This window comes from Nematolebias whitei, chromosome 6 (genome assembly GCF_014905685.2).
Source record: "Nematolebias whitei isolate Nwh7 chromosome 6, NemWhi1, whole genome shotgun sequence".
Classification (NCBI taxonomy): Eukaryota; Metazoa; Chordata; class Actinopteri; order Cyprinodontiformes; family Rivulidae; genus Nematolebias; species Nematolebias whitei.
Window position 1 is genome coordinate 6624166 of NC_056503.1, and position 8579 is coordinate 6632744.

At 42.7% G+C, this 8579-nt stretch overlaps 1 protein-coding gene across 1 annotated transcript in view; it reads left to right on the forward strand.

The window, feature by feature from the left end:
- prss16 (serine protease 16) overlaps positions 1-8579 on the forward strand; it is a gene marked incomplete at its 3' end in the record, with an annotated part of 40019 nt that overhangs the window by 26296 nt on the left and 5144 nt on the right.

Below are 8579 nucleotides of genomic sequence, written 5' to 3' on the forward strand. Positions count from 1 at the left end.
TTTGCACAAAATATAATAATAATAATTAAAGTTTGAGCAGTCCTATCAGTTTTACTCACAAAGGTTATGTGTTCTCATACGATGTTGCTCTCAGCTAGCATCACATCAGATTTTACTTCCACATCTGTAAATCTGACTGAGTTACAGTCATGTTTGTAACAACTATAGCAGCAACACCGAATGGGACCGACTCTCTGTTAAACATGTACTTCTAGACTACTTTCTAAAAGTTTGGTAAAAATCCATCTAGTTGTTCATGAGATTTTTTGCTAACAGACAAAAAAGCTGATCAAACAGTTTTAAGCTAAGATTTTGTGCAACGAGTAGCACTTGGAGTGAGAATTGTTAAAGACTCTCATACCGCTTTAGCTCAATATCTGCTAATATGACCAAATTATCACCAGTTTTGTGTTTTATGAGGTCAGTTAGCTGTGAAGGCCATCTTGAGTTTAATTGGCTCCAAAATTAAATCAGTTGTGGTTGTACATCTTTTAATCATTACTGAAAGTTTCATTAAAAGCTATCCAGTGGTTCATGAGATATATCGCCAACAGACAGACAGAAGTGACTTCAAAGAGTTAATTGCAACATTTTCAACATTGTTGTGGCACCGTCTGTTAGTGCTTAGACTGTTTGGGATCAGGCTCATCTACTACCACAACAAACTGTAGCTCAATAGCTTTAAAATTGTATGATCTATAATGATTTATGTGCTCTTTAAGGTCAGTTGGCTGTGGCGGCCATCTTGAAACGAGTTAACTCCAAAGATTAATCGGCAGTAGACGTACATCTTCTAGGAGTTGCATAAAAATATGTCCAGTTGGTCGTGATAGATTCATACAAATCCTGCAAACATGGACAAAAACATTATCATCTTTAAGTTGGCAGGAGATAATTAATGTTTTATACTTTTCAGATCAATTAGAAAAAAATCTAAAATTAACTAATTTGATTACAGCAGAAAGATGAAATCATCATAATTTAAAAATACGAACAGACAGAAGAAACCAGATGTCGTGTCTGTAACTGAAATGGAAGATCTCTAATGGGATCTATCTAAGAAGATCTAGTCGTGGTTTCTGAAAGGAGTGTTTTACTTGAATGGAACCCAACAGAGAGTGAAGTAAATGTTAATGTTTTTGATTCATGATAGTCCAGAAGAGTTAAACTGTGTCGAAGAAGTTGTTTGTTTGTGTGTTTGTTTGTTTTTGTTTGTTTGGTTTTTTTTTTGGGGGGGGGGGGTTGTCCAAGGCAACACAAAGTGACAGAACCTGGAGAGTGCAGGGAGAAATTTTATCAACAAGCAGGTGCCATGGTGGATGGAGTGGATGGAGAAAATTTTCAGGAGTGATTTGCAACAAAATGGTGTCAGCAAAGGTTAAAGGAAAAGTTTACAAGACAGTGGTGAGACCAGATATGTTGTATGGTCTGAAGACAGAGACATGGACAAAAAGACAGAAAGAACTGAAAGTGGTAGAAATGAAGATGTTGAGGTTCTCCTTAGGAGAGACAAGGATGGATAAGATCAGGAATGAGATCATCAGAGGTACAGCACAGGTTGAAGAACTGGGAGATAAAGTTAGAGAGACCAGACTGAGATGGTTTGGACATGTCCAGAGGAAGGACAGTGGATATAATGGTAGAAGGATGTTAGAAATGCAGCTGCCAGGAAAAAAACAAAGAGGAGATATCTGGATGCAGTTAGAGAGAACATAGAGGTAGTTGGAGTGAGGACAGAGTGAGATGGAGGAGAGGATGACTCACTGTGGAGACCCCTGAAGAGGGAAAAGCCTAAATATGAATGAGAAGAAGGAGAAGGAGGAGAAGAAGGTGCAATGGTGAAGCCAGAAGGTGAGGTGCCAATGGTGGCCTTGGCCCCCATAGATTAATTTTAGGCCATCCCAATAATTTGAGACAACAATGTGTTGTAGTTTTTATATTGATTTTAAGTGTATTTTCATCAAATGATTGAAGAAGTGGGTAAAGGGGATGGATGGATGGATGGATAGATGGACGGACATCTTAGATTTTGACATGGCAACCCAATTTTTGAAAGAAACCTTTTGGACATCTAGATGCAGCCACGCAGCAAAATAGACGTTGGTCCCTCACTTATTTTCACATCATGCTCACAGGACAGACAGTATTTCCAGTTCCCCACTTTGTGACAGGGACAATAAAGACCTGGCACTCCTTCAGTAAAGATTATACCACCTGCCGCCATCATGCAAGATGATGCTCGTGCTTATTTGACACAGGAACAGAGTCAACGAGAAGTTGTGATGGGAGGTCAGATGATTGGGAGCTGCCTGAGAAAGATTTTATGGTTTTCCAGAATCTGTTAAGGTCATTTAGATTTTTGGAGGTCTGGGATAAGAAATAGTTGCGTTTTGCTGCTTTGATGGCAGTTGTGCATTTATTCCTCATCTGCCGAAAGCTCAACCAATCAGTGTCTGAGTCAGATTTTCTCGCTGCGGCCCAAAGATGGTCTCTCCTGTGCAGCAGGTCAGCTAGCTCTGGAGTAAACCAGGGGCTGTCTCGTCCCTTTATTCTGAACTGACAAAAAGGAGCATGTTTGTGCACAAAATAAATGAAACTAATATGAAAATAGTTCCAAGCGGAGTTCACGTCGTCAGTTAATAGAATACGATGCCAGTCAAAGTGGGATAGATCCCAGAGGAATGAATGTTCGCAAAAACGTTTCAAATCCCTTTATTTAATTAATGTGGGCTTAGAAGGTGGAAGTTTAATATCTCAAAGAGACGCTATTATACAATGATCACTCAAAATGTCAGTGAATACACCTGTACCAGGGAATTTGTGAGGCATATTAGTTAGAAACAGGTCTAAGATGGAAGATTTTTCAGGACTGTTTTTGTTTAGTCTAGTGCGAGAGTTAATGAGTTGGATTAGATTAAGTGACAGGCAACATTCCTTGAATTTATCACAGAAGGGGGTCGACTTATTCCAGTCAATAGCTATGTTTACATGCGCAACATTTTTTGACCAGATTGAAATGCTTTCAGAATAAATAATTCAAATGTATTGTTTACATGGGCACAATCTGTTCATGATGAGTGTTTACATGCAGCGGGCTTTGTTCTGAACAGCAGCACTGACATGCGCAGAGTGGTAAACTCTCCTTAAAAAAAACACTGAAGAAGAAGTTCTACTTCTGGGATGAACGTAAACAAACCTGAGCACCCAAAATTGACACGCGACAGGTTTTAATGATGTTGGAGACGTTATTGCACTCCCTGACTGAACTACAGGTGATACAGATCATTTTGAGCTCTTTCAAAGTTTCTAGTAGAAATGTTGTGTTGCATACCGACCAGTTTTGCTTCCCTGACATGCTAATATTATTAGCATTAGCCAGGCGGAAATGGCAAAGTCGCACATGCGCAGTCAGGTCAGTTTTTCACCATCAGATAAAAATGAACAGATCAAGCATTGACATGCGCACCATTCGGGTTATGAATTGGCGTAAACCACCCGTTTCGTTCTGATCACTAATTAATTCGGATCACGCTGAATAAACAAAAAATAACACGAACAGGGTGTTTACATGACGCGTTTTTGTTCCTAGCGGCCTTTTGATATGGTTACTTATGTCCATGTAAACATAGCTAATGTTGAAATCTACTAAAAAAAAAAAAACCTCTTTGAATTTTAAATTTCCAAGGAATTCCATCAGGGAGGACAGAGCCTCAGGTGTTGCTGATGGGGGACGATAACAATCCACTACGGATAAGATCTGGCCTCCATTCAAAGTGATGTTTACAGCTAAGGCCTCAAACTGGTTTGGGATTGTTTTAGCAGACACAAGACTAGAAACCAGAGAATTTCTGATGTAAATAGCGACTCCACCCCCCACCCCACCCCCCTTTTTGACAATCACAGCAGTAGATGTTAAATCTATTGATTACCAGGTCATTATTCAGTACAGATTTGTTGAGACAGGTTTCAGAGATGAAGATTACATCTGCCCCACAAGAACTGACCAGAACTTTCAAGGCATCAAGTTTTCTCAGAAGACTACGTGCGTTTACATGCAAAAAATGAAGTCCTGACATGTTTTTAAAGTCATTTGGTGTGCTGTAATTAGTGGGGCGTCCAGGGTTGGGTTGAATCCCTGAGAGCAGTAACAACATTATTATCAGACATTTTCTTGAGTTTTTTGTGACTGACATGTAATTACAGGAGTTAGTAGTGTGAAAATTAGCCCCCGTAATTGAACCATGAGAAACATTAATGAAGACGCGATCATTCAGAACCCAAAAACAGTGAAAGTTGCAGTGATGGGCAGATCCAGGTGTATTAACAAGATTCAGTGACTCCAGATAATCTGAGATCTGAAAATAATGACAATAATATGAATGGTGCAGAAAAGTCTCAAACCATAAAGCATCATAAATCAAATGGGCAAACAAATCCGACGAGGTGGCCCAACTGTAGTTTGGGTTGGGCTGAGGGGGGGGCTCCAGCCCCTCTGCAAAGATGGATGGATGCTCCCATGAGAAACAGAAGCTGGGTCCAGAATCAACAGGCAGAAACAGATAATTCGCAGCAAATAGAGCGAGCTGTCAGAAAGCGAGCTGTCAGAAAATCCTCCTGAAATGAAAGGCATGGTCCTAGATTGTTTCAGGTCAACAGGGGACAACAGCGTGCTCCGGAATAAAAATTATTTATTATCCAGGTGAGTTCGGATGAGGCCTGCAGCAACTCCAATGCAAACTTCGAACTTGTCACGAGCACCACACAGCACTGCTCCTCCGCGCTTCACTCCACTTCTCTGCACATCACCTCCGCACCAGACAGCACGAGAGGCCACCCTTGGTGAAAAACGACGAGACTGACCGGAGAGGTTGAAGTCGTCCCTGGCCCGGTTCTGCTCCAGTCCAGTTCCGGCGGCGCTTCAAAGTAACAGATCCTCTCCTCCAGGCAAACACAGCTATTCCCACGAAGGTGGACAGACCTTCGTTAAAAGGTAATGGGCTGCTCACTGAAGCTGAGACTGGCTCTATTAAAGACCAAGTCCCCCACAGCCAACTCGGTTTGGTTCTGGACCAGTTCGGGGGACACAGGTACACTTCCCCCACAGCAATGAAGACACCACAAAGGGCCAATTCAGCAGAAAGCCAGCTAAATAGCCAGCAAAATACCACCCAGCGATTCTTGTCATAACCAGGTAGAACCATAAAGGTCTAGATGAGAAGTTCATTGGGGTCCAGAGAGAGAGAGAGAGAAAAAAAAAACACTGGACCTTCGTGCGACGACTCCCCAGCTCGAGGGGTCACCTGGCCAGCAGGGTGCGCTCAGAGTGACCGGTGGGGTGGGAGCGGCTGGTCCTGGACCGAAAAAAAATTATTTTTGGATGGTCCCGTCCGGCTCTCTGAGTCACCGAACACTGAATTTGGTTGGAAGGGGGACCAACTTTAATCCAGTTCGAAAAACTGGTCAGTTTGATGATAAAAGGCAACAGAAAAGCCGGGGGGAGCTGCCGTCCATCAGCTTACCGGAACCAGAAGTGAATTTGAATATCTTATGGAGGTGCAGAGTTACAGCCGTTATGGTCAAACCATGGGAAGTGAATAACCCGATGGGCCATCACTAGGGCTGTATACTGAACTGAGGTTCTTTTTAGGTACCAACCGAACTGCTTTGGTCGGTGTATGTACTGAAACGTGTCTCTTCTTTCTGTGTCAAGTTTCGGTGATTGGCTGTAACATGACACGTAGTTTCAGCACACAGGTAGGTAAAACACAGACATATGACAAACCGACTATGTGTTTACACCCACAGAGCTGTTTAGCGTTGCCCTACAGCTGTATGTCTATGGTGCTGGTTACACCCACAGACGGAGGTTCATATGTGCAGCGCGCTTATGAGCGGAAAGTTGCTCTGCGTTTGTCTGCAAGGAGAAAGGACCGCAGCCTCCTTCTCTCAGCGTTAAAGTCAGCCTTTGGTGTTACTAGCATGAACGACCCGATTTAAAATCTCCATGACTGGATTCTGCTTCGCTCCGAGAATGGAGCTGTGTCTGTGTTTCAGCTGGTAAGTTTACGTTTGTTAACGTTACTGCAGCTTAACACGTGCATTACGGTGAGTTAAACTAGGATCCATTTAACGTTAACTTCAAGATATTAGTCTGGAGCTTTATTTATTGGGGCAGCTGTGGCTGAGTGGTTAGAGCAGTCGTCCTCCAATGTGAGAGTTGGGGGTTCGAATCCACCAGCAGTCACATGCCGAAGTGTCACTGGGCAAGACACTGAACCCCTCACAGCCTCCGATGTGTGTCCCATCGGTGTTTGAATGTGATAAAGCACTGATTAGTCTCTTTAGAATGATTTGTTCAATTAGCTTTGTAGAGATCTAGTAGAGTGCTGTATGAATGGGTAAATGAGGCACAGATTGTAGTGTAAAGCGCTTTGAGTATCTCAATAAGATAGAAAGGCGCTATATAAGTACAGTCCATTTTATGGGTATCTATGTAGCTAGCTAAAATCAAAAGCTAACTAAAGGTTGACAGTGACAGATAAAGCTTAGCTTGTGAAAATGTGTTCATCCATCCGGTCAGCAGGTTAAACAGCTCACATAATGTTCACTGTTTATCTTCTCCTCACAGGAGCCTCTCACCCTGATGTGAGGAGGATAAACGAAAAGCGAGGTGGGGGTCGCTGTCACAAACTTTGTTGTTAAAAGTTGGCTGCCTTTTTCTACAGTGGAGGCTGCATGGTGGAGGCAATTGTTGACCAGTTAAGTCTTTATCTTTCAGCCTAGATACTGGTTTTTGAGCAATAATAACACAACCATGTTTCTGTTGATGTTTTGTGTTCTAATGTCAATTAGGGAGATGATAAGAGCCCTAAACCCCAGAAAACCACACAGAAGATTCAGGAAGAGACACAGAGGTGCAGAAGTCTGCATCAACCCTAACCTCAGTGAATCCAGTGACCACTGGTGGAATGTGAGGGACACTATGCGAATGCTGTCAAACCTGACAGCCAGGTATCTGTGTGTGCAACAAGCATCATCCACACCCTCAGAGCAAACATTTCCTACTGCTGGAGATACGATCAGCCAAGAGTGGGCTTGTTTGTGTCCAGAGAAAGCAGACATGTTGATTTTTTTGAAGAAAATCTGCTAAGTGAAAAGGTCCTCAGTGTGTAGCAGTGAACATTAGACACTGACGTGTCACTTGTTGTTTGCAACTGTTCTTTTGACCTGAAAATAATTTGTTTATTTTTATCTAAGAAAACCGATTAGAATGGAAAAATATAAGTTAAAAAATAAAACTCAAGATTTGTTCTGTAATGTGTAACTTAATTTTATTCTTGTTAGAATTGATGTTAATCATAAAATTGGCACCGAAAAAAGAACCGTCCAGGAACCGACACGATACAGATTTTTTTAGAAAGGTACCCTGCCCTAGCCATCGCATGACAAACTGTAAGGTCTGCTATTATGTGTTAGAGTAATTCTTGAGGATGACTGTGGGCAGGGAGCTCAAACTCATCAGCCTAAACACTGTCACTCTGTTCCATGTCAATGATTTGTCCCCACAAAACAGCCGAAAAAACTAGCAAACATCAAAGTTCATGCACAAGAATCCAGATATAAAATCCAACAATGTTCAGTCAGGTCATTTGGACGATTTCTTTTTTGTGCTGAGACGTACTGTCGACGAAGGAGAGGGCATGGCCCAGAGGCCATCTTAGCACCAATATAATCATTTTTTTCCCACGTTGGAGTCGGCTGTTGGTGGAGAATCAGTTTTGTTTGGCGTTTCCTCAGACTGAAGAAGTCCGTTGGATAACGGATGAAACGTCTCAGCACAAGAAAGAAACCGTCCAGATGACCTGACTGAACATGGTTGAACAGGAGCAAAACGTCCAGAATCTTACTGGTTCCTGATACAACACCGTATAACAACTTTCTTTCAGCTTCTCACTTTTTCACGGGTCGCCCCAGTATGAAAGGTTTGACAAATTGTTTTACACCAAATGCTCTTCCTGATGCAACATGGGTTTGAACTCGCAACCTCAGCATCACAATGCAGCGGCACTGGCCACCAAACTACCGCAGCCATTATAATAACACATACAAGGCTTGATTAAAATGGCTCCAACGGTCACTTCTCATCACGAGATGGTTTCAGAGTAAAGTTTTGTGTGCTGCGCCTCAGAAGCTGCAGCATCAGCACGTCCAGCAGAACGCAGCTCACAGGACTCCACTCGGGTCACAACGGACAAACTCGTGTCGACTCAACGTCACGTGTAAAGCAGCAGCAAAAAACATACGTCGTCGGGTGACTCTTTCCGTAGAAGCGGTGCTCCAGCATCAGGCACAGTGCTCCCAGTTTCTCAGCGTAGGTGATCCAGGTGGCATTTCTCATCCAGGCTGGATTAGCTTTACCCTCTCCACCGATCAGCAGAAACACCGGACCACCGGGCTTGTAGAAGGATTCGTTCACAAAATATCTCTGAGGGGGAGGAAAGACGGATAAACAAACCTTTGTATGCATGTGCAAAGTGAAGTGTTCAAACAAACACAGATTAAAACGTTACACTTCTTAT